At 34.9% G+C, this 27,967-nt stretch overlaps 1 long non-coding RNA gene across 1 annotated transcript; it reads left to right on the top strand.

Moving 5' to 3' along the window:
- Positions 1–897: 897 nt before the first annotated feature.
- Positions 898–27,467, top strand: LOC128551368 (uncharacterized). The gene is made up of 4 exons (XR_008368772.1): positions 898–977; positions 18,049–18,124; positions 22,635–22,764; positions 25,119–27,467. It is a non-coding gene; the product is annotated as an uncharacterized LOC128551368 (long non-coding RNA).
- Positions 27,468–27,967: the final 500 nt, after the last annotated feature.

The following is a 27,967-nucleotide window of genomic DNA, read 5'->3' as shown; positions in this document are numbered from 1 at the left end:
GACTCATGAATTCTGCACATTGTCTTAATGAGGTGATTATTTGACTAAAGTTTCATAAAAATCCTTCAAGGGGTTTAGGAGATACAGAGAGGACACAAAATGAAAGGCTCAAACATTTGACCTTCAATTGTGACCTTGACCTTGAGTCAACATGGCTGACTCATAAGTTCTGCACAACGTCTTGATGAGTTGGTTTCTTGACCCAACCTTCTTGAAAATTCTTCAAGGGACTTGAAGATACAGATCGGGAAGATTAAAAAAGGATAGGCTTAAACATTTGACCTTGAATTGTGACCTTGACCTTAAGCCAACATGTCTGAGTCATGAGTTCTGCATATCGTCTAAATGAAGTGGTCATTTGACCCTTGGAAGTTTTATGAAAATCCTTCAAGGGGTTTAATATATATGGACTGGACACGAAATACTACGGGCGGATGAACGAACGGACGGACAGAGACCATTCCTTTAACCCTCCCCTCACCATCATAGCCACTCGTGATTAAGAATTAACTAGGCCCCAGAATTATCATATTATGAACAACTCAATTTTAGAATTTGGTGGTACGACACCGCCCCAGCGAGGTTAGCCAGAAATGTATACGGTAGCGTTTAGCCAAAAGGCGTGTCCGAAATGTCTTGCTAGCATTTTAGAGGTTGATACTTCTCAGAACAGATTATTTTTCTTATATACAACATAACATATCAGTATTTTATATTTTTGATAAGAAGACATGTCATATTAAATTATCATATATGGTTTTCATATCATTGAAATGCTCTACAGTGCTGAATGAGGTCTGAATATTTTATTGTTAATAATAATATGAAATAAATAAGGAACTGAATTGGTAGAATGTAACCTGAATACAATTGGTGTTCTCTAACCTTTTAAAAATCCGCAATCAGACGCTTGCTTTATAGCGGAAGGGACGTGTTAACAGCCAAAAAATAAAAAATAAATAAAAATGTCTTCGCAGGTAAAACATATTTTATCTTACAATGTGGGAAGATATAAAAACCTATTTTTCTAAAGATAGCGATAATGTCATTGTATTTACGGTATTGTAATTAAATAAATATTATTCGATAAACATGAAAGTTTTCGTCGGTGTAAGAAGACGCTTATTAAACTAAGGAATGTCAGACGGTTTGACCCCATGACAGTTTGACCCCTTAAATTTTTTTACCAAAGATGACACCTTGACCCCTTAGTGACACTTTGACCCCTATTTTCAGTGACACCTTGACCCCTACTTTTTTTTTATTTGACACTTTGACCCCTTAGATTTTTTGTGGCTAAGGGTATATTTTTCTGCAGTTTAATTTCTTAATGTGCATGCAAGTCTTTGATAAAAGCAGTATTGATGGACTTGTACAAGTTCTAGGCTATGAGTAGGTGACAAAGTATGGTTTATGAGTGTTAGAATTATTAACAATGATGTTTCACAAACGTTTGCAGTTATCTAAGAAATTATTTAGATGAAATTACTAATCATGTTAGTAATTAGATATAAATAACTTCATTTACTAATTGAAATAATAAAATTACTCTCTGTTCGAAACTTCTCATTTACTGGTATACTACTTTATTCATAAATGTACATTTTTATAAATAAATACAAGTAACGCTAAACTATTTACATGAAACAGAAAACATAAATATAAACCATTATACAAAAGACAGAATACTCTAAATCAGAAAAGTCAAACAAAAGACAACAATGACACAAATAAGAAAAATACATCACATAAAACATAAAATACATTGAATAAGTGCACTTTTTACACTATTTACATGAAATAGACAACATAAATATAAAACATTATACAAAAGACAGAATACTGTAAAACAGAAAAGTCAAACAAAAGACAACAACGACACAAATAAGAAAAATACATCACATAAATCATAAAATACATTGAATAAGTACACTTTGTACACTATTTACATGAAACAGACAACATAAATATTAAACATTATACAAAAGACAACAAAGACACAAATAAGAAAAATACATCACATAAAACATAATACACTTTGTACACTATTTACATGATGAGCACTAGTCAGTCTATTATTAAGCACTGGCACTGTTTTTTTCAATTTAATTGAGTTTAGATTTACATACGGCCATAGATCTCACCAACCCGGGCAAGAAAGTCTTCACACACGATGTCATGGTCATCGTACTTGTCCCAAAGCTCGCCAATACGGTTGTCCATTGACACATACACTTGACGACGGTTTCTGATCACTGCCAGTTGAGAGACAAGAGCAACAGTGATTGATACCAACTTTCCTTCCTGATGAAAAAGTGGAACTAGCACGTAGAATGGGAGCGTGCTGCGTCCAGATTTCTGGTTGAGGCGCCGGTGCTAACCCTCACAGTCGTTGTTTGTGCGTACAGGCTGCCTGTAGACACTCCACTCGTGACCGTCCACAAACTTGAGCACAACCACTGGTCCCAGACGTTTTGGAAGAGATCCTGCACTGGCTGCGAGCTGGTCATGGCGCGGTCCCGCAGACGTTGGAACACTCTCTTGATGTCCCGACCTGGTAGAAAAGGAAGAGCAATTAGCTTGCTTATCAGCTGATGAACGGTTGTCCTGTCCTGGTAAGTTTTGGCGAGACCGTGCTCCTTCAAATGACGAATGATGGACTGTATCAAAGAAGTTGTATCAGTATATAAATGTGTGTAAGGTTATTGAATTATTATGATTAATGAAATCACTTTAATGTTTTGCTCACATTTTCTGTAAAGTTAATTCACTATCTTCGAACTTTTAAATATATTCAACTTAGATAAAAAAAACATTTTGATTTTAAGGAATTTTCATAAAAAATTAGCCTGATAACCTTTAACACCATACATTTCAATTAATATACAGTACCTACTAGTTACATGTTGTGAAGGTGAGACCCCATTAGGTAACATGTTTATTGTATTGTACCTAGATTAGAGTAATTAGGGGCACACTTCAGTTTACAGTGCAGTGTAATCCAATTATCACACCTCAGTAAGTTTTTAATCCAATCACCACCCTATTGATGGAGTTCAAGTATGCCTTTAAACAATAAATTAAATGATAGATAAATTTGATAATCTGTTTAAGAATAATTGTAATTGATGTTATTTTTGAATAATTTTATATTTGAAATTAGTTTAATATTGAAATATCATTTTTATGAAAATACATTGAAAAATTGATAAACGTGAAATAAAATGCTATTATAATAAGTATTAGACTTTAATTGCTCAAATCTTATTAGTGAAATTTTACACTCCACAAAATATATATTCATTTACATTAATAAATCAACAAACACATCCTTGATATTCTATCTATTCTGACTGCAATAACTACAATACTACTATACTTAGTAAATCTTATAAAATCATTTTGCATTTATTTATCATTGACATTTTTTAATGCAACAAAACATGTTATAATGTACAATTATATGAACACTGCTTTGTGTGATAAAATATGTCCTTGGGTTGTCCAACAACTCATAATATTTATAGCTTAGTGGAAAATAATTGCATTCATTCCAACATCTTATCAAACATAGCCAAATATGTGTAATTCCGACAAACATCTCAAATGAATAAGTCAGATTCAATTTATTATGAGTAAACAGAACATTAATTAGACAATGCAGTCCAGATACACAAATGAATTTACAAAATACAATATCAGTTTGACTCAGTTAGATATTAATATAACCATGGTAATATATAGATATAGAGCTAACATTTTACACTTACCTGACTGACATGTTCTATGAGTCCATCTTTATCTTATAATTACTTGCAAATTAGCCCACTTACATAAAATTGAAATCAATGATTTCTTTGATTCAAAGTCATTCTATATTTTAATACAGCATTTATACTTACCATTATATCATTATCGCCTTTTTACATATTCTTTGATGTGTCTTGTGATGTCAAAATCTTCAAATAATGTGATTAAAATTGTATTTATTTTCTGATGTCTGTTCCTTTTAAAACACTAAAATAATGTTAAATATTTGAGCCAGAATATCTGTCAATATTCAACAAAAACTGTAAAAGCTAACTATAAATACTGCACATTGACATATAACATGTAAATTTTTCACTTAAACCAAGCAAATAAAAAAAAAAAATTAGGGGTCAAAGTGTCACTATGAAAAAATTGAAAATAGGGGACAAAGTGTCAAGGGGTCAAGGTGTCATCTTATTTTATTAGGGGTCAAAATGTCAAGGGGTCAAAACGTCTTGCTACCAAACTAAGTAAGTAGCCTTGCTCATTTGGCTTATCGGGATGACTTATTTCATGATCTGATATTTTATAGTTGTCATCCTTCTAAGCCTTACCTGTATCTGCATTTTACTGTCAGGAAATCGAAGACTTTAAAAAATCTAAAAAAGTCATAATAGACCTGCCCTTTTCTCTTTATTCTGAGCCCCTTAAAGGCCTAGATTCACTACTATATAAGTGTCACTTTCATTATTGTGAAAATAAGTTTCTGATTATTTTATTATTGCGTTTTTTAATATTAAGAAAATATTTTTCTTTACATAGAAATGCCAAAAAGAAATCTAGTATAACTTTAAAACAGGGGTGTGTCCGACTTATCCGACTCAGGACTTTTTGACGGCTGACAAGTGAGTTTTTGCATTCCGTTTATCTGCGAACAAGCACAAATTTTCTGGTTTGAAATGAAAGAAGGAAAAAATAATTTAGAAACGCTGAACAGTGCTTCAAGTTTATAGAGTTAATAAAAGAATTTGACGTACAAAATGGATGTTACACCTGCCGAGGGCCTCTCGATTTCTCCAGAAAACCATACTGCGTCTAAATTTAGCATCTCTTTCTCTGCTTTTTGATTGGTTTCCTGTCAGGAACTTGGCGAATTGAAACTGGAAATGTAAACAATTATCACAAAGTTGTGGACAAACTCGTTGTTACGACCTTGTCTGCCAACAAAAATGGAAGTCAACAGTCAAAGCATAAAGAGCTCGCTAGTATGAGTCAGGAAGTTTCATGTTTTCAAACTGTAACAGTCAGAAAGTTTCATGCTTTCTCACATGATTTCGCATGGCATGATGGGCAGTCTTCCAGGTATTTCTGTTAAATGTTCGACGGCCTTGCAGACGAACACAAACTAAAGTGCCGAAAGCTTAATTTTTGAAACAGCTACAGTATTACAATTTATTATGTTTGCTTTTGTTACTACTTGTAGATTTTGTCCAAAATAAAGAATTATTTGCATGCTAAAATGTTGAAAATCCGGGCAAATAAGTTTTGACTGCAGACAAGTAGATTTTTAAGTCTCATTTGTCCGTGGACAAGTGAAAAACGTTGGGATTTCCACACCCCTGATTTAAAAGTTATCAATTATTCATTAATTATGTCTCCCACCACACAGTGGTGTGGGAGACATATTGATTTACTCCAGTCTGTGTGTCTGTCTGTCACAAAGCTTGTCCGCACTCTAAGTTGAACATTTCTTATCCGATCTTCACCAAACTTCAACAAAATGTGTCTGCCAATAAGTGCTCGGCCAAGTTCGATAACTAGCCAAATCGGCCTAGGCACTTCGGAATTATGGCCCTTGAATTACCAAAATCACCCTGATTTCTTGCAAAGTTTTACCTCCAAACCTACCCCTATACTACTAGTAGTATAGGGGTCCTTTTGGTGTCAAGAAAGCGCATGCACATGTGAATTCAGTAAACAGTATATAAAGACTGACTTATTATTTAGATGATTAGGCAGTTGTGGGAGACATGCACTTTTCTCAAAAGCATCTCTAGTTTAAAATAGATTACATTGTTTCCCCTTCTCACTAATAGATACTCATGTAAGGTAGACTGACTCTCCAACAAATAATGACCCTTGTTTATTGGAGCCATACTGTGATGGTCGTTAGCCCCCAACTGTGCTGGTGAAGACAAAAATCCCTTGGCCCACTGCCAAAATCTAGGCCTTTAAGGCCTATGCTATTCTGAAATTCTGAATTAGGTGGGTGGGGTACATGATAATTATTTCTGAGGAATTTTGAAGTTACTATAAAACAAATTTTATTCCCATGTGACAGTACATTAAAACCATGTAGTGCTGAGCTCTTACTTTAATTAAAAGACTAAAGTGGGGAAAGTTATCTGTATGTTACGGTCACAATTTTCAGGGTAAGTATTCTATATCATCAAGCATAAATGCGAAAAAGTATAACGTACATGATAAAGCTGAACTATCCGTGTAAATGAGCTGAGAGCTATTTTTCTATTTCCATTTATTACTTTTCTAAAAAACACATTACAATAAACCAGGTGTCTGTAAAATTTGTCATTTTTGTGCACATGCCTTTACACATCAAAGAAGTCCGAACTATAGGTATGGTGTGCAAGAAGGGCCTGAGCGCTTACGTAGTGCGCATTTACAGGGAATGTACTGCTCAGATTTATATATATATTATATATATATTTACCATCGTTTATATGACTGAAAAAATGTTGAAAAAGACGTTAAACCCGAACACACATATATATATATTTAACTTTATCATAATTATGTCCGCAAAGTGCACCAACAGAAATAGCATTATTAATTTTGTAATAACATCATTAATTTACAAGCGTATGTCTGACAAATGGCATCGAGAATTCTAACTTGCCTTTTAGAAAGCTGCATTTCCTGATATTTTCAACTCTGGTTAAAAAGCATTTTTACATTACATTTTGTGTAGATAATGACTGACAACAGAAGGAATATCGTGGTAATGAAAGTATGCTTGACCTAGAGTATGCTACAACCAAATGGATCCGTCACGTGCTATGATAGCGGGAAAAAATTATGATAGAGGGGATTTTTTTTTTGTTTAAAATGTTTCTTAGATGAAAATTCAAGAACTTATATGTGAAAAAAAAATCATCCATAAATAACATAAATATAAGCAAGGGGTGGAACATGGCCAATTTCGATCTTGTCAACTACCTTCTTGTACCCCATTCTATCGCGCCACATATTTGTAACATCCGACTCATAACCACTGAATTACATGAGGGTGGTTTTCAAAATAATGAAGCTTTTTCTTCTCTCTCACCTTACTTTAATTCAGTTTAGTTTTAGAATGTGTTTTGGAGCAAATTATATCCAAATCAATGTAGTCAATAAATGTGTGCAATTTTATCTTGATGGCTCAAGCAGTTTTGAAGTTATATTAAATTATATAGCTAATTTTGTCCCCTGTGCACCCAAAAAAGTGTGACATTTTACATGAAGTATGGTTTTCAACTGTGGCTTACTTTTTAAAACCATGTTTTATTGTTACAGCTTTGGCCTTTTTATGTAACTTAAACTCTGCACATTTAAATAAAATACTTCTTTTCATTATCTACATCTTACTGTTACCAATATTTCACATCTTGTGAAGGAACCCCCTTCACAAAAAATAGTGAAAAAAATACTAAATTTAAATGTTGAACACTACAATTTCATAACCTTATTACTTTTCTGAAGTCTTAATGTTTTTCTAAGATCTTTATCCTTTCAGCTGTGAAGACACATTATGATTTTTTTCTTTAATAAATCAACTTTCTCAGAAACTTGATGGGTGTCTATACACCTAAAAATGTCCCCTGTGCACCTTTTCAGTTGTTAAGTGTCAGATTTCTTTTATTCTTTAATTAAAATGGGATTTTACTTTATTTTCCTTGAAAGGGAGTTACAACAGATACAAAAGCAGTGTTCAACTTCACATATTACTGACTGTTAAACATTCACAGAGCCAAAAGTGATGTCCCCTGTGCACCCTTTTTTGACATATATCAATTGTCATAGCATTACTGTAATTTGTGGGGGCAGTTCTATATTCTTAGCAGTGTGAATGCAAAGTTTAGGCATTTCTTGATAATTTAGCATTACATAAGAAACCCTGGACAATTTAAAATTCACTGTTTGCATTTTTTTCTGAAGTTGCCAATTTTCAAGTTTAAAAGTGGAAACATCAATTTTATTGCTTCTTAGGCAAGCGGCTCTGTTGAAATTTAACCAAAATATGTAATGTTCACAGTAAATATTATGTAGTTAAAAGAATTTTACTTACCATGAACATATTCTATGAATAAATTTTTTGATACAATTTGTCCCCTGTGCACCCTTTTTAGTAAAATTATGAAGTATGTATGAATTTAACTATTCCATTTTATCATGCATGGCATTTTGTCATTTTTCTACTATGAATAAGCATTGCATGTAAATTAAATGATTTCAATGTGTTAGTTATGTATAAAGTCACTTATTTTTCATTTAAAGCGTTACATTCTGTTGAATTTTCATGTTCTTGTAGTGAAAATTTTTAATTTTGTAGTTATTTTGTGGAATAAACTAATTTTTTAATAGTATTTGTCTAAAGTTGATTACCATTAGTCTTTTTATGAATAGAAAACTAATAATGGATGAATATTACACTGATCTTCAGTATGTGTCCCCTGTGCATCTGTAAACTAACTCAATTTTGAGTTGACAATTCTAGAAATTAGAATTACTGGACATTCTTGAAATTTGGCATGTGGTTTATAAACATGCAAAGTGTGAGAAAAAAATAGGTTTTGTAATTATATGTTAGTTATTTTGCATTCAGCAACAACTTTTATAGGTAAAGTTTTATTTTCATGTCAGATTTGTGCAGAAAGGGTGATTTTAAAATCCAATGTCCACAAACATATGATTAAATAAGTTTCAAACCATACACATACACGCATTACTTATCATTTATGTTGAAAAAATTACTGTTATACATATTTCCTTGTCATAAAACCATGCAACATTTATCACCCATCTTACTGGAAATTCACTGAACTTTCAAATTAAAGGCTGAAATATTTTCCGATTGGCATTTCTCAACACTTTCCTAAAGTTATTTCCTTCAAATTTGAAGTATTTGCTATCATAAAAAATAGGTGACAACCATAAGAAATCAGTTTGAATTTTCAACCCCTATGTCACACTTTTGCTTCATTATTTTGAAAACCACCCATGAGCAAAGGCTCACTCTAACTGAAAATGTATACTTTTCCCACATTAAAATGTTCAACAAAGCCGTAATTTATAATTTTATATATGCCGACACAGCCGATTTTTTAGATTTTTAGATGCACATTTGAACAGCATTTACTTATTACTTTAAAATAATTTCTCTACTTTTTCCAGCTATAATGAAAGAAAATATAATGTTTTACACCTTATACTCAAGAGACATAAGAAAATTAGTCTTTTTTTTTTTTTTAAAGGTTATTTGCTAAATAAATTATTCAGCAGTGTGTAAATGACATCATAAACACACTTAATTGTCTGCCTCCATTATCAGCCATCTTCTTAAATTTCAAACTGCCAATAGTTGTCCGATTTTAAAAATTATTTCAGCGTTATGAAAGGCTAGATGATGACTTTCATATAAAATCAACTTATTTTCAAGCTTTCCTTACCCTTTAATTAAAGGTGAAAAATAAACTAGAATTCTACGATAAAAATCGAATAGATCGTTTTGGAAATGTCAGAGAGTGAGAAAGCAAACCTATCGTACGTATTATTTAGCATGGATGGTTTTGCACTGGGATCATGGGATTTGTTCTGAAAAGGCCGGTTCATCAGCCGCGAGCTAGTTAAATGAACGGTTAAAGACTTCTATCCCCATGGCACCTGGCATAGTGGTAGGAGTTGGGAGGTAATTGACAAGCACAATAAAGGTGTTTCATAAGCCGAATTGGCTGGCCCTTTCAATAGGGCTGACACTATAATAAACAAGACCTTTACCTTTATACAGAAGGGATATGTTTCTTTTACATGTAACATCAAAGCAAGGAATTCGAACTAAGCGACCTTGGCCATCCGGTCATGGAGGCATCTATAGAAGTAACGTTTGCGGCCTGTCAAGTTTCAGTCAGATTGCCCTAGTTAATCCCCCGCTGTGGCGGAGGGATTATAGGAATGGTCTGCGTCCGTTCGTCCTTCCGTCCGTCTGTCCGTCCTTCCGTCCGTAACAAAATCGTGTCCGGTCCATATCTCCTAAACCCCTTGAAGGATTTTCATGAAACTTGGGTCAAATGATCACCTCATCAAGACGATGTGCAGAACCCATGAGTCAACCTTGTTGGTTCAAGGTCAAGGTCACAACTCAAGGTCAAAGGTTTGAGCCTGCCATTTTGTGTCCACTCTATATCTCTTAAACCCCTTGAAGGAATTTTATAAAACTTGGGTCAAATGATCACCTCATCAAGACGATGTGCAGAACCCATGAGTCAGTCATGCCGGCTCAAGGTCAAGGTCACAACTTAGGGTCAAAGGTTTGAGCCTTCCATTTTGTGTCCGCTCTATATCTCCTAAACCCCTTGCAGGATTTTCATCAAACTTGGGTCAAACGATCACATCATCAAAGCAATGTGCAGAACTTACGAGTCAGCCATGTCGGCTCAAGGTCAAGGTCACAACTTAGGGTCAAAGGTTTGAGCCTTCCATTTTGTGTCCACTCTATATCTCCTAAACCCCTTGAAGGAATTTTATAAAACTTGGGTCAAATGATTACCTCATCAGAATGATGTGCAGAAATTATGAGTCAACCATGCCAGCTCAAGGTCAAGGTCACAACTAAGGGTCGAAGGTTTGAGCCTTCCATTTGGTGTCCACTCTGTATCTCCTTAACGCCTTGAAGGATTTTCATCAAACTTGGGTCAAATGATCACCTCATCAAGAACTCATGAGTCAGCCATGTCAACTCAAGGTCAAGGTCACAACTGAAGGTCAAATGTTTCAGCTCTGTATCTCCTAAACTCCTTGAAGGATTTTCATGAAACTTTGGTCAAATGATCACCTCATCAAGACATTGTGCAGAATTCATGAGTCAGCCATGTCAGTTCAGGGTCAAGGTCACAGCTAAAATCAAAGGTTTACCCTTTCACTATCCATAGCAGTGGCGGGGGATTTAGCTGTCTTTCAGACTGCCTTGTTATACCAGAGTTATGGCCCTTAGAAATTTTTAGTGTTAACTATATAGGGTACTATAAATATGGCAATTTCTGCATCATAACTTTTGATATATGTGACCTCAAACTATGAAACTTAAACAGAATTTAGATCACCATAATGTGGTTGTGTTGGTTTTTTTTGCCATCAATATTTATTATCAACATGTAAAATTTTGTTTCCTCACCCATTCCCCTGCACCCCCACCCCCTAAAACAATAAATATATACATATATCTATATTATATAGATATATATGTTTCCGTTCCTTTCTTTTTTTTTAACTGTTCAAACCTTCAACATGTTAAGTTGTGACTGCACGAACCTTGCCACTCAGCCATGTTCAAAATATTTTACTTAATTGTGTTCTCTTAAAGGTGTTCTTTTAAGTTCAAATGTACATGTTAAACAGCAACACCTGGTGCCAAACCATTCAAAGACAGTATTTTGTTCCAGTTAAACTTCAAGCTCACATTTCAATTAACTGCATTTAATTTTAAAAGCTAAGCTTATTACAGTAAGCATATCCCATTCAAAATAAATTCTTTAGTCAGGTTCAAAGTATCATACATTTATTATGTACTCTTTAATTATGTCTCCCCCAGGAGACAAATTGTTTTTGCCCTGTCCGTCCGTCCTTCCATTCGTCTGTCCGTCTGTCCGTACGTCACACTTCATTTCCGAGCAATAACTGGAGAACCATTTGACCTAGAACCTTCAAACTTCATAGGGTTGTAGGGCTGCTGGAGTAGACGACCCCTATTGTTTTTGGGGTCACTCCGTCAAAGGTCAAGGTCACAGGGGCCTGAACATTGAAAACCATTTCCGATCAATAACTAGAGAACCACTTGACCCAGAATGTTGAAACTTCATAGGATGATTGGCCATGAAGAGTAGATGACCCCTATTGATTTTGGGGTCACTCCATCAAAGGTCAAGGTCACAGGGGCCTGAACATTGAAAACCATTTCCGATCAATAACTAGAGAACCACTTGACCCAGAATGTTTAAACTTCATAGGATGATTGATCATGAAGAGTAGATGACCCCTATTGATTTTGGGGTCACTCCGTCAAAGGTCAAGGTCACAGGGGCCTGAACATTGAAAACCATTTCCGATCAATAACTTGAGAACCACTTGACCCAGAATGTTGAAACTTCATAGGATGATTGGTCATGAAGAGTAGATGACCCCTATTGATTTTGGGGTCACTCCGTCAAAGGTCAAGGTCACAGGGGCCTGAACATTGAAAACCATTTCCGATCAATAACTAGAGAACCACTTGACCCAGAATGTTGAAACTTCATAGGATGATTGGTCATGAAGAGTAGATGACCCCTATTGATTTTGGGGTTACTCCATCAAAGGTCAAGGTCACAGGGGCCTGAACATGAAAAACCATTTCCGATCAATAACTAGAGATCCACTTGACCCAGAATGTTGAAACTTCATAGGATGATTGTGCATGCAAAGTAGATGACTCCTATCGATTTTGGGGGTCACTCCATTAAAGGTCAAGGTCACAGGGCCTGAACATTGAAAACCATTTCCGGTCAGTAACTTGAGAACCACTTGACCCAGAATGTTGAAACTTAATAGGATAGGTCATGCAGAGTAGATGACGCCTAACGATTTTGGGGTCACTCTGTGAAAGGTCAAGGTCACAGGGGCCTGAACATTGAAAACCATTTCCGGTCAGTAACTTGAGATCCACTTGACCCAGAATGTTGAAACTTCATAGGATGATTAGGCATGCAGAGTAGATGACCCCTAACAATTTTAGGATCACTCTGTTAAAGGTCAAGGCCACAGGGGCCTGAACATGGAAAACTATTTCCAATCAATAACTTGAGAACCTCTCGACCCAGAATGTTGAAACTTCATAGGATGATTGTTCATGCAGAGTAAATGACCCCTATTGTTTTTGGGGTCACTCCGTTAAAGGTCAAGGTCACAGAGGCCTGAACATTGATAACCAGTTCCGATCAGTAACTTGAGAACCACTTGACCCAGAATGTTGAAACTTCATATGATGATTGAACATGCAGAGTAGATGACCCCTATTGATTTTGGGGTCAGTCTGTTAAAGGTCAAGGTCACAGTGGCCTGTTCATGTAAAATCATTTTTTGGAAATAACTTGAGAACCACTTGACCTACAATGTTAGGATGATTGGACATGCAGAGTAGATGACCCCTATTTATTTTGAGGTCACTTGATCAAAGGTCAAGGTCACAGGAGCCTGAACAGTGATTTGAGAACCACTAGGCCAAGAGTGTTGAAATTTAGCGGGATGACTGGACATGCCAAGTAGATGATCCCTATTGCAGCCAACTATCAGTGTCTCTTCGACTTTCGCTCCTGACCCCTATTGACTTCTTGCCTATAGGACTTTGCATTGAGGGAGACATGCGCTTTTTTACAAAAGCATTTTCTAGTTAAACATTTGTTTTCTGTTAAATTGATTTTGACTAATGAAATTATTTGCTTCTTATTAACATCCTTAACTTTTTGCCGGATATATTTTTTTGCCATTCCTCACCACAAACCCTTTCGGCGGGGGATATCAATTCATCGAATTTGCTTGTTATTATTAGTTTCTCTTTGATCCCCGCACATTTCTCATGTTGTTACGACAATCTCAGTTTTACGTAGGAATTTTTCATTGTCAAAATAACATAGTCCTTAACCGGTATTTCAGTTCTTATCAGGCCCGCCCGTTTAGCTCAGTAAGTAAGAGGGTTGGTCTACATATCGCGGGGTCGTGAGTTCGATCCTCAGGCGGGGTGTATGTTCTCCGTGACTATTTGATAAACGACATTGTTTCTGAAATCATTAGTCCTCCACCTCTGATTCATGTGGGGAAGTTGGCAGTTACTTGCGGAGAACAGGTTTGTACTGGTACAAAATCCAGGAACACTGGTTAGGTTAACTGCCCGCTGTTACATGACTGAAATACTGTTGAAAAACGGCGTTAAACCCCAAAAAAAAACAAAAATAAACAAACAGTTTTTATCAGAAACAGTTTTAACTTAAATTTAAGTTTCAGAAAAGGTTTTGCTATAGTTAGATACTCCAACATCTAAACTTAAAAAATCCCCATAATGAACATTTCTAAAGATTGTTGTCAATGAATAATTTAGGCTTTCACATGGTGACGCCCTCACCCTCTGAACAGCCAAATGCTTTCTCGTTGAACCGAGACTAGTGATCATTTGTATTAGCTCTTTAAAATTCAGGCTTTTTTTTTTAAAGTTATTTTTTTAAAGTTAAGAACAAATATATAATTGTGTTTGCAGTCAAAAAAGTTTTATAATAAGTGGTTTCTGTTTTCTTTAAGAACGTTATATATTACCACAGTGATTTTAAAATTCAGATAAGCAAATTTTGTGCCAAAATTTTCTTCTGTGTATATTTCTAGTTTAATGTGATTAATACTATTTTCTTTTTATTTTTGTTTAACTGTCATATGATATGCCACAGCATACATAAAAATTAGAGACAGGAAATAGCTGTAAGTGCAAATTTTCCAAAGGCGCGGATCAATGAGAAGACTTGGATCAATGAGAAGGCTCGGAATGGCGGAATAGGGGAAAGAGGCATACTGGTCAAACTTACTTGCCTTGATAAATTAAACATTAATATTCATGTAGGAACTTCATATGGGTAGAATTTAGGAAGTGTCTAGCTTTCCAGTAATGGACGTCTAGCCTGTGTTCTAGCCATCCGGTTACTGAAGAGAAACCTCAGCCTAAGGAAATATTCTAGCCGTCCGGTAATAGATTTCCTAATCTCTAATGAATAAGTAATGATACCTGTTATTTACTTAAGAGATCAATGCTTATCTGCAAACAAAATTTTTAATTGTCTTGAATAATTCACTGCATTTTTCAGCCGATGATTAAACGAACGTTTACCTAAATCAATATTGTGAGATCTCCGTGATGTCACTCAATAAAATCTGTTCATCTGGTGTTTTTATGGGATCAGAATTCTTAAATTATATGTAACTTTTTCACATGATTTTCAAAATTAAAACAGTTTTAAATGCTTACAATTTTCATATTTAAGTATTCAAATATTTTTTGAATGAATAACTGTTTTAAAAGACAAATTTAACTTCAACAGCGAATTCAATATCTAATTTTAAGACATTATGTTGAATTATTTAAACGTGTAGGATGTTTTTATATTATATTTTAACTTAAAAAAAGATAATAACCAGGAGTGTAGAATTCATATGTCCGACACTGGACTTTTTGCCAGCGGACAACTGCATTTTTTCATGCCATTTGTCCGCGGACAAGCATACATTTTCAGGTTTAAATTGAACAAAAAGCAAGAATAATTTATTAATGCAGTTGCTAGAAGTTAATGGAGATGATTATTGATAAAATAATCTTACCTACAAAATCCATGATTTACCAAATTGCTGCAGTTTTGAAAAAACATACACCTGCGTCTAAATGTAGCATCTTTTTCTGCATTCTGATTCTCAGTCTCGCATGATTTTGCACACAGTAATTCTAAGAATAGAAACTGGAAGGGTAAACAATTCTTGCAAACTTTTGGACACATTTGTTAATAGAACGTAAGGTTGGTAGCCAATAATCAGGTAATAAAAAAATCAAATGCACAGAGAGACCACGGGCAAGTGGATTTTCATGTCTCACTATTGGTGTCTCCACACCCCTGGTAACAGTGCCATTGTGATCAATTTACTCACAGGGTGCCATTAATTAATTTTCGTAGGCCGAATCCAAGCTTTATACTACATTTTCCAGATATATTATTATGACGTTACGGTTGATCAAATGTGCAGAATTACCTTAATACAGGATAAAACTATTTTCAGTCAGCTTAGAGTGCTGTCTTGGAGATCCCGACCTTGTATGCTTCCAAAGTGGGTGCCGAGACCAGGCTGTCAGGTAGTCTGTTCCATAGTACAGTGGTGGATGGGAAGAAGGACTCTTTCTGTCTTTCATAGCATTGATGTGACAGAAAGGAACAACAAAGCGCATTGAGGGGCCTCTCGTGGAAGATCCTTGAGGCTTCAGATGAGGGTCTCTTGGAATGGCTACTAGGTTGTTAACAATTCTGTACAACATGACAACCTTGGCCTGCTTTCTCCTGATTTGCAGTAGTTCCCGGCCGAGTGTGTCAGGCATGGCAGTAACATTGCTCTTTTGATTATAATCTCCAGATACATATCTGGCAGCTGGTTGTTGAATTGCTTCAACGTTGGTCACATTGGCTTGGGTGTAGTGGTGCGTATTCCACTTGTGGTTTTATGTGTTTTGTAGCTGGCTGCCTTGATGGTCTTGATGCAGGAAGACGGGATTTGGCTGAGGAAGGCAATTGTGTTGTTTGCTTTGCAGCAGATGGTGTTAATATGGTGATTCCATGAAAGGTTATCGGGAAGTGTTGTACCTAGGTACCTTGCCTTCCTTGGGGTTTGTAGTTCTTTATCATGGATGAAGTATGATGCTTGTATTTTCTTCTTTTGTTGGAAAATCGCACCACCTCGCAATTGTCTGGGTTAAACTCCCATCAGCCAGGTTTATTCCAATTCCTGCAGACGATCAAGGTCATTCTGCAGGGCAACGAAGTCTGTTTCTTACTTTTTCACTTGGTAGTGTAGGGAGTCATCGGCAAACAGTCTGCATTGTGAGTTGACCTTGCCAGGCATGTCATTGATGCAGATGAGAAACAGCAAGGGACCCAGAACTGTGCCCTGGGGGACGCCTGAGGACCATGGGCAGGCTTGGAGGATTTCCCGTCTACCAGCACTTGCTGTGTTCTGTTGCTGAGGAAGCTTGAGATCCAGTTCAGTGTCCGTTCGCAGACCCCGTAATGGTCAAGCTTGTTGAATGCCTTGGAAAAATTGAGGAGTATTGCGTTGACTTTGTTGCCACTGTCCAGACTGGAGGCTATGTCGTTGACAGTCTGGATGAGCTGGGTCTCACAGGATCCCATCCTCTTAAAGCCGTGCTGGATAGTACTCAAGATGTCTTGGTCATCGAAGAAACACATTAGTTGGCAGAAAATTATATGCTCAAGGAGCTTGCAAGTCACCGATGTTAGTGAGACTGGCCGATAGTTGGATGGCTTCCCTTGTCCCCCTTCTTAAAGATGGGCATGACATTTTCACCTTGTGACGTTCATAGCTCTAAAAGTATTTGATATAAATTGATGAAAACTTGCATGAGTCTTTATCATGGTATAAACTTGCACACTTCTTAGTTTTCATCGGGCTCCACCCATTATTTTTAAAGTTGTGGCCCCTGAAATAGTCAAAAATGCACATTTTAACAATGACATGCCTAGCTCAAAAAATATTTGATGTAAATTCATGAAACCTTGCCGGAGTCTTGATCAAGATGTGACCTTGCACATTTGGCATTCTTCTTGACAATCTTAGCGCTTATTACAGAGTAATGGCCCTTGAAATAGACAAAATAGTGGAATTTTTGTTCGTGATGCTCATAGCTGAAAAAGTATATGGCTTAGAATAATGAATCCTTTATATTAAATGTTTGCTGAGGCTATACCCCATTAAGACTGCAAACATTTGAATGATTGTCCTTATTTGTGACAAATGTACCAGTGGGGGCATACCCTGTGTCCTACAGACACATTCTAGTTCTGTGGTACAACATGGATGATACATCAGATTTTTAGATGTATTTTAACCTATCAACCTGGTAATACTTTTTTAGTGGCTGCTGGTCGTTAGAAGTAACATTTTTTAGCTATCAGATTTTTTTTCACAGTACATTGTCAGATGGCTTATCTGTTTTGCTAATAGTGCATTTATTTTGTTTACAGTTTTGATAGGTATTCTATAGTTGGATTTTTGAAGCAACCCATCTTCTGTATCTCTCCTCTACAGTTTCTATTAGCCTACTTTGTGACGCATGTCTCTGGCTGTGTTTGCTGTGCTCTGTGCTTATGGACAATCAACCATATCCTTTTAATTTCTATAAGTAAAAACACTTCCAGCGAAAGTTAAGCATTTACTGTCCATATATTTCAGACGCAAGAGTTTCAGATGGAGATGACATGTGAGGGATGTTCAAATGCTGCCAGACGAGTGCTGGGAAAACTTGGAGGTAAAAATTATCCTTTGATTTTGGCAAGAAATTTGATATACATTTAGCTATATATTTTGTAACAATTTTGTTCTTGTAGTAATGGAATTAAGTTTCTATCTGATCTAAGTGTAGCTGGTCATTTCAGGCTTGTACTGACTGGTTTGTTTCTACTAACCTGGCTGACCTTATTTTCACAGTCTGTTTAGTAAGTCAAGAAATATAAGATATACATGTATCACGGGTGGTAAACGCGCAATCCAATTACCAATGGGAATACGCTAAAAATGGGTTGCGCGACTTCCGGTGCTGGTGTTGCGCATCAATATATACAAAATCGAGGTAGGTGGGTTTTTGTTTTTGTAAATAATGACACATTTACGAGTGCTTTCGAATAAAAGCAAAATGCTATTCGACACAAAAATGAATAAAGATCATATGTGTGAAATACCAACTTATTAATTTAAGAATCGGCCCTGTTATCACGAAAACTTTGCTGGCTCGAGCTGTCAAAAAAGCATGGACTCATGAAAAATGCAAATTTTCTAACTCTTGTGCCTTCTTTCTGGAAATGTGACGCTTCTAATGACCAAACGCGTGTAAAACAGTCATGAATATTACATACACTTGAATGAAATGTTGCTTTTGGGGGAAAGATTGGCAAAAAAACATCGGGAATGGGGTTGCGCCCCGGGAATGGAGTTGCGCGTATACATTATATACATTATGATGTATACGAGCAGCTCCATTCCCGGTGCGCAACCCCATTCCCGATGATTTTTTTGTCAATTATGTCATCTTAAGCAGGATTTGAAGCAAATAATTTTGATATTCGTTACTTTATAACAGTTGAGTATCATAAAAAGCATCAGATGTCCTCAGATTAGGCATATGAGATCAGAAACTCCCATTTTTGTTGATTTCATACTTTTTTCACGCTTCGTGTCGCCTGAGTTTTTGTGATAATAGAGCCGAATCATAAATTACAAACCAGATATTTTACACATATGATGTGTTATCATATTTGTGTCGAATAGCATTTTGCTTTTTTCGATAAAATTTATTCTTGTCTCATACTAAGCAAAATCATAACTTCACATACCTCAATTTCGTCTTTTTTTACGCGCAACGCCAGCACCGGACGTTGCGCAACCCATTTTAAGTGTATTCCCGGCGGGAATTGGATTGCGCGTTTACCACCCGTGTGTATATTCAAACTCTTCGTACAGAAAAAGTTCCTTTAATGTTAAATTTACCATGCTTGGGAAATACTTTAGTACACAGTTAAGTTAGTTTTCAGTAAAATCATTTTAAACTGTTCTACATATTCAAATGAATACTGTCTAGCTAGTGATATGCATAACATATTGCATCAGTGGCATGAAGAATACACACAATGCCATACTGCTTTCATGACATTCTTAACATGTCTCAAAATGCCTTTGGTGACTTATTTAAAATCATTGTAAATCTTGAAATAGTGAAGATAATTTCCTCAAATTTTCAGATTTGAAAAGTAAAAAAAAAATGTTCTTCATGAATATTTTGTTTTATCAATTTTCAGTTTTTGTTACTGGAACAGCCCATATAATAGATACTATATTGGGGTTTGCCTTGGCAATGAAAACAAAACCACTATTTACTTAATATTAAGGAGAAGATCATGAGAGACTTGACAGTTACTGTCTTTAAACTTGTAAACTGCAAATTCAACATGGACAGAAACATGTCTTAATGCCTGCCAACTTATCATCTGATGAGTGAAACACCAATTGACAGTCTTTTCATCAAGTGACAGTTTTAAATGTTTGACATTTCATTTAAAGTCCCCTTGAAAATGACATTTCAAATATTGTTGTGGTTAAAATAAGTTGCTACATCATTGTTCTCCTTCTGTTTGTTACAAAATAAAGTTACAGGTTTTGATATTGCTGAACATACTTTATCAAACTGTTTTTTATAAATATTTATATTAATTTAAAGATGTGAAAAATGTGTTGTTTTTATCAAACAGTATAACTACAATGACAGTCATTAAAAAAAAAATTGTGCACGCTGGCATACTTAACCCTTAGCCTGCTAAATTTCTAAAATGGATTGGTCCATCATTCAGTTTGGGCAATACCATTTATTATAAGCTCACCTGATTTTTGGGGAAAAAATGAGTTATTGTCATCACTTGATTGGCGTCAGTGTTGCCTGGTTAAGTTTTATGTTTAGGTCAGCTTTTCTCCTAAACTATCAAAGCTATTGCTTTGAAACTTGCAACACTTGTACACCATCATAAGCTGACCCTGTACAGCAAGAAACATAACTCCATCCTGCTTTTTGCAAGATTTATGGCCCCTTTTGTACTTAGAAAATATCAGATTTCTTTGTTAAGTTTTATGTTTAGGTCAACTTTTCTCCTAAACTATCAAAGCTATTGCTTTGAAACTTGCAACTGTTGTTCACCATCATAAGCTGACCCTGTACATGAAGGAACATAACTCCATCCTGCTTTTTGCAATAATTATTGCCCCTTTTGGACTTAGAAAATCAGTTTTCTTGGTTAAGTTTTATGTTTAGGTCAGCTTTTTTCCTAAACTATCAAAGCTATTGCTTTAAAACTTGCAACACTTGTGCACCATCATAAGCTGACTGTGTAAAGCAAGAAACATAACTCCTCCCTGCTTTTTGCAAGAATGATGGCCCCTTTTGTACTTAGAAAATCAGTTTTCTTGGTTAAGTTTTATGTTTAGGTCAACTTTTTCTGTTAAACTATCAAAGCTATTGATTTGAAACTTGCAACACTTGTTCACCATCATAAGCTGACCCTGTACATCAAAAAACATAACTCCATCCTGCTTTTTGCAAGAATTATTGCCCCTTTTGGACTTAGAAAATCATGGGTAGGACAATTTTTTTATTATACAAAAAAAAAATCAGATGAGCGTCAGCACCCGCAAGGTGGTGCCCTTGTTCGGAGGGGTGTTCACTGAAAATTTGCAGGCTGATCTTGGTCAGCACTGGTCGCAAAAGCAGAATGACTTGCCGCCAGCAGGATAAAGGTTAATACAATGTAAATTGCTTATAAAAATATTCCTTATGTGATATGATAGTTGTATTTTTATATGCTCGTCTCTGAAAGAGCAGGCGTACTATGTTTAACTCCCTGAGGCCGAAATGCGACTATAGGCGCTATATTTTCTACCCCTGTAGCGTCGATATGCGACTATAAGCGCGTTATCAGGACTCCCCAGGACGGCGATTGACGACTATAGTCGCGGTACCGACATCATGCTAACTGCGTCACATACTTGTTAATTTTTGATAAATCTGATAAAAGCAAAATTATATTGCCTTCTGGTTATTATTTCTCAGATGTTATAATTACTAAGTGTGCTACTAATCAGTTCCCTTGTTAAGATAAATGTTTATAATGATGCGGTCATGTAAAGGAAATAAAAAGACGAACTCCGCTGTGTTTTTTTTTCTTTCATACTGTTCATACATTTTTTCAAAAGAGTAAAATAATGTCGTTGGCCAGAGATCTTTCTTAAAATGAAGAAAATATTTATTATCATGCTGATTCTGACATATCAGCTCCGTCGGGTGATGAGACCGATGATGAAATTCCAGTATCAGAGAAATGAATGGTCGGGAAATACTAAGATTTAGAAGGCTGAAATATTCGTACATTTATATCGCATACGATACAAATGGATACAAATAACACACCAAAACATGTTTGAACACAATAAAAATGTATGTAAATAAATGCATGTTTGTAAATTTAATGATTATTTAACCGCTGATGTAAATGTTGCAACTTAACTGTCTAAGCGCGTTTCACACAATATTTATGTACATATTTAGAAATAGATTATACATCAAAATAAACCAACGATATTCACACAAAAACAGGTGTATATTTCAAGTAATACTGATTTAAATATTCTGTGTATATAACGTATCTATCAATTGGAATATAATGTGTTTACGTGTGAAAAAGGTAAGAAAAGCAGAAATGTTCAAATATTTATCAAACGCATTAGGTGTGCTTAAATTGTGAATATTTCGAAGTGAAATTATTATTCAATTTGGATATAAGCCACGGGCGAAATATGATATAAAAATATTTGTTTAAACTTCGAAGATTTTGTTAGTTTATTTTAACTTACACAAAAGTTAATAATGTTTCCCTGCATGATCTCAATTGACCGCATGTGAGTGTGATTATGATAAGATCAGATAATGTCTTCGACGTCAGGTGGTAATTTTTATCTCGCCGCAGCAGGTATGTTACACTATCGGCCTCAGGGAGTTAACACACATGGCAGGCGGGTGGTCAGCGTCCAAAACATGTCAGCTCTCTTAGTCAAACAGTTTTCATCTGAACTGGCTGACAATGTTTGTGGGCATACTATCTCAGCTAAGTTCAATAACTAGCCAAATCGCCCTAGGCACTCTTGGATTATGGCCCTTGAATTTGGCCAAGTTTGATGACTGGTGTATTTTGTGACAGTCTGGCACTCTTGTTTTATTTCAGTAAGTGAATCTGATATTCAAACAGATCTACAGGCGCAGAAAGTAACAGTGACCTCGACTTTCAGTAAAGAAAAACTTCTGGAAACTTTACAGAAAACTGGGAAAAAGGTCTCCTTTATAGGAGTTAAAAAGTATGTTGTTTAAAATTTTGGACTTCCATTATAGCAGTACTGAATTAAGAAAAATTCAGTGAATACTGAAGGAATTAGAGCTATTCTGTACTCGAAGTTTTCCAGTATTCACATATACAGGTGTACTAAACACTGGACATAACACATAATGTATATATTTCATGTAGAAATCAGATAAGAAACAAATTTGTTTTTCAAGAGCCACATGGCAGTAATTGAAACTTCCTGAATTTTGAAGATTTCTGGAATCATTTTTAGCTCATCTGATTTTTTGAAAAAAAATGATGAGTTATTGTCATCACTTGAGCCGTTGTCGGCGTCGGCGTTGCCTGGTTAAGTTTTATGTTTAGGTGAGCTTTTCTCCTAAACTATCAAAGCTATTGCTTTGAAACTTGGAATACTTGTTCACCATCATAAGCTGACCCTGTATAGCAAGAAACATAACTCCATCTTGCTTTTTGCAAGATTTATGGCCCCTTTTGTACTTAGAAAATATCAGATTTCTTGGTTAAGTTTTATGTTTAGGTCAACTTTTCTCCTAAACTATCAAAGCTATTGCTTTGAAACTTGGAATACTTGTTCACCATCATAGGCAGACCCTGTACAGCAAAAAACATAACTCCATCTTGCTTTTTGCAAGATTTATGGCCCCTTTTGTACTTAGAAAATATCAGATTTCTTGGTTAAGTTTTATGTTTAGGTCAACTTTTCTCCTAAACTATCAAAGCTATTGCTTTGAAACTTGGAATACTTGTTCACCATCATAAGCAGACCCTGTACATCAAGAAACATAACTCCATCTTGCTTTTTGCAAGATTTATTGCCCCTTTTGGACTTAGAAAATCAGTTTTCTTGGTTAAGTTTTATGTTTAGGTCAGCTTTTATCCTAAACTATCAAAGCTATTGCTTTAAAACTTGCAACATTTGTTCACCATCATAAGTTGACCCTGTACAGCAAGAAACATAACTCCATCCTGCTTTTTGCAAGATTTATGGCCCCTTTTGGACTTAGAAAATATCAGATTTCTTGGTTAAGTTTTATATTTAGGTCAACTTTTTCTCTTAAACTATCAAAGCTATTGCTTTGAAACTTGCAACACTTGTTGACCATCATAGGCTGACCCTGTACAGCAAGCAACATAACTCCATCCTGCTTTTTGCAATAATTATTGCCCCTTTTGGACTTAGAAAATCATTTTCTTGGTTGAGTATTATGTTTAAGTCAACTTTTCTCATAAACTATCAAAGCTATTGCTTTAAAACTTGCAACAGTTTTTCACCATCATAAGTGGACACTGAACATCAAGAAACATAACTCTATCCTGCTTTTTGCAAGAATGATGGCCCTTTTTAGACTTAGAAAATCATGGGTAGGACAATATTTCTATTACACAAAAAAAATCAGATGAGCGTCAGCACCCGCAAGGCGGTGCTCTTGTTATATTTGGGCCAAACAGTACTCCCTCTCTACAGCAACATCTTTTGGGAGAAGGAAAATTTATTTGTTGTTCGGAGGGAGTTGTTGTAAAGAGGTAAAATAAAGAACAGTTAGCATCTTTTGGAGTCAGTAGCAAGTGTTGTTGCAAGGAGGGAGTTGTTGTTCAGAGGGCCTCTGTAGAGAGGGTGCACTGTAAACGTAAACCATGTAAAAAAATTAAGGTAATTCTGAATGTTTAGACCTTGCGCAAGTTTTCATAATAAAGAGTGTGTATATGGGAAAATTGCAGTTTTGATGATATTTTCACTTATTCCGAATGTAGATTTTAATGAAACTTTTCACAGTTGTATATCATCAACATTATTATCTATTATATGACGAAATTAAATGTGTATGTGTGTGCACTTATTTTTGAGCAAATTTCAAGGGGATTTAAAGGCATTGATTGGAATTATTACAATATTTTTATTATCATTTGTTTATCTTTAAAAAGCCATTGTTTTTATAAATGATCACATGGGATAATGTTACATTAGGACTTGGTTCATCAGACGTGCAGAACTATACCTTAAAAAAGCTCATAATGCCACCCTTTGAAATGATGTATAATATCAAAAGCATTGTTTTGTACAAAAGGAGTAATCAAGAAAGAAACTTGTCACTGAAAACATTACATAACAAGCAAAAAAACTTCTGAAATTGTCTTATTTGATAAAACTGTATGTTAGGACTGAAATTCACTTTAATGTAATGTGATTTTAAAAATTTTGTTTGGTAACTTCATATTTTTACCAAAATTGATGAAAATGTTGCTTTAAAATAAATGTTGTTTTTTTTTTTTTTTTTTTTTTTTTAATATGCAGTTAATTACAACTTGAATATTCATCATGTGTGTAATTCTGTTTTTACATTTCAGCTAGTTGTCCTGTGTAGAGATACTCACACTGCAGAATACAGTCTCAAGCTTTCCTGGATATTTTTCAATGTTAGGTTACTTCATGTTGGCCTTGTTTTCATAAGTAAACATTTAAAGGTATACCAGACCCAAATTTTACTTTAAAAGTATGAACAGTGACTATATATAGTTCATGTAAACATAAAACAAACATGATTATGTGTGTTTACAGTTTGAAATAGTACAGTAACATACTCAGTACATGTATAGATAAACACAGTGTAAATGTGTACTATCACTAAAGACTGGAAGTTTTTTAAACAGTCTACTATAAGTGTATGTAGCTCTACATGCAGAATCGATTTATATATTTAGAAAAGATAAATGAATTTAATGAGGATCTCCTGTGTTTTAAGTAAATATCTAAAGATAAAAAAAATTTAGTAAAAGGTGGGCATTGGATATCTTTAAACCATGACCATTATTTGAGCTGTACCATGAGAAAACCAACATAGTGCATTTGCGACCAGCATGGATCCGGACCAGCCTGTGCATTCGCAAAGTCTGGCCAGGATCCATTCTATTCACTTTCAAAGCCTACTGCAGTTAGAGAAACCATTAGCGAAAAGTACGGGTCCTGACCATGCGCTGGTCTGGATCCATGCACTATGTTGGTTTTCTCATGGTGTAGCTTATTTTATGTTGTAATATATGTTAAAATCAGTGAGAAAGTTTTTTTTTTTCTTTTAAGCATGTCCAGGGAACTTTTTGCCTATTGCAGTAGTTCCTTTCTACACAAACAAAGTGAAAATAAAGTATTTCTTCTTATTAATATACTTTCATGATTTTTAAATAGATTATTCGGAGAGATATTTGTTGTTACTTGTGTTAATACAAACCTATGTACATGTGAATTGTATCACGTTTCTTGACGATAGTTGCTTGTGTGTGTGGCTTTATGGTGACTAACTGTTATTCAATACTCTGCAGATATATCTCTGCTTTAAGTTAAAGAAATGTTTACTTTTTGTGCAATATATAAGTAGATTTGTTAGCATTTTACTAGTTGCAGAAAAAAATTATGTCTTATACGAACTGTTGTTCTTATCTGATAACAAAGATTTGGTATTGTATTAATTTGGAACAGCATACAGTCGGCATAGTTTTAAGTATTCAGATACAAGAGTATGAGTTAAAGATTTATTTTCTTCAATTTTCTATGTTATACAGGTCAGAAATGTCCAGGTTGATACATTGCTTTAATACTGTTGCAATTCAACATGATTTTTCTGTTTTTAGAAGAAAAAAAATCTTTTTTTTCCCCTTAATTTTTATTTTTCCATTTCTCTGTATTTTTAATGTTTGGTGCAAATACAAATGTATAACTGAATGACATTGTGTATGTAAGATGTTTGAAAACATTTTTGGTCATATTTTACTTGTATGCTATGTTGTAAAAATTTTATTATATAACTATTATGATTTAACATAGTTCTTCCCTACTAAACACTGAACGGCTTCCTGATCAAAAGTCAAAACTATTGCCTAAGATCTATTCTGTAAGTATTTTATTACATGACATCAGAAATGAATTTTCACATTTTTTTCCTTCAAGTTTTAACGTAGCCCAGCAAAAATAAGTGTTCAACGATTAACGACTGTTAATAGCACAAATTCTGGACTCGTGAATTATATAAGGAGTGTTGTTATAATAGTTAGTGAAACACAATAAAGAATAGTTGGTTGAACATTATATTATGGAGGATGTATTCATAACTCTAGCAAAGTAACGCCTAAATCATTATTTCATTTTGATTTACATATTGAATGAATAATAGATTTCAAATTGATAATCTGTCGATGAAAAGATTCAGTTGAAGTTGATTCAGGAAGTGAATATGAATACATTTTGCCTTCTTTCTTTACTTGTATTTAATTGGTTAGAAGTTGTTGAATTTTTATCAGGCATGTAATTAACCTGTGATGTAAGGATTTTTCAACATATATGTAATTGTGTTTGATCAAAACCAACTATGTTTAAAGAACGTTTTTGCTTATTTGCATAATATATTTTGGTATGCTTGAAATATAAGACAACCAGTTTGCATTCTTATTTAGATAGTGTTTTTCATTCATTTCATTTTCCCACTTTACATACTGTTTATCACGGTTTATAATTCACACTACACTGTATGTATACAGAAAATTTACATATCAGTATATTAGGTTTAGAGAAAATGAATTAAACTGTATTACCGAAGGGCACTTTTTGTCCTACACATACTGGTAATGAGCATTCTATTTAATGACAAGTGCTTGTATTTAAATGTGATCTTGATCTGAAATAAAATTTTATTTATCATCAATGAATATCTAACAGGTTGATGTTTTTCCTTTCTGCTCCAAAAATTAGATGGCCAAATGGTCCTGTCTTTATGTACCATATACCCTGTTTAACTGGTAAAGCCAGACCATTTCAGATTGTGCACACCCACAATGCTTGGGATGGGATGTTTGCATGTGTTTTGAGTTATCTGCTGTTTGTACAAATCAAGTGGTTATTAGTTCACCATGGGCACTTTTCAGCTTGGGGCTTCTGGTGAGCTTTGAGGATTGTTTGATGTCTGTCATCAGTCTGCCATCTTCCACAATTTCTCTGAAGAAAATTTCATAAACCACTAACCTAATTTTGACCATGCTTTACAGAAATGTTAACTGGATGGTCTTCTCCCAGATTTCCTCAAACCAGGGTCATCTATTTAGGAGTCAGGTTGCCCTGGCAACCAAAAGAAAAATATTGAAAGCTGCATAGAAACCACTTACTTGATTTCTAGCTCACCTGAGCACAAAGTGCTCAAGGTGAGCTTTTG

The sequence above is a fragment of the Mercenaria mercenaria genome, unplaced genomic scaffold (genome assembly GCF_021730395.1).
Source record: "Mercenaria mercenaria strain notata unplaced genomic scaffold, MADL_Memer_1 contig_1024, whole genome shotgun sequence".
NCBI lineage: Eukaryota > Metazoa > Mollusca > Bivalvia > Venerida > Veneridae > Mercenaria > Mercenaria mercenaria.
The sequence above is the reverse complement of the archived record's forward strand: the minus strand, read 5'-3'. Positions and strand labels throughout refer to the sequence as shown.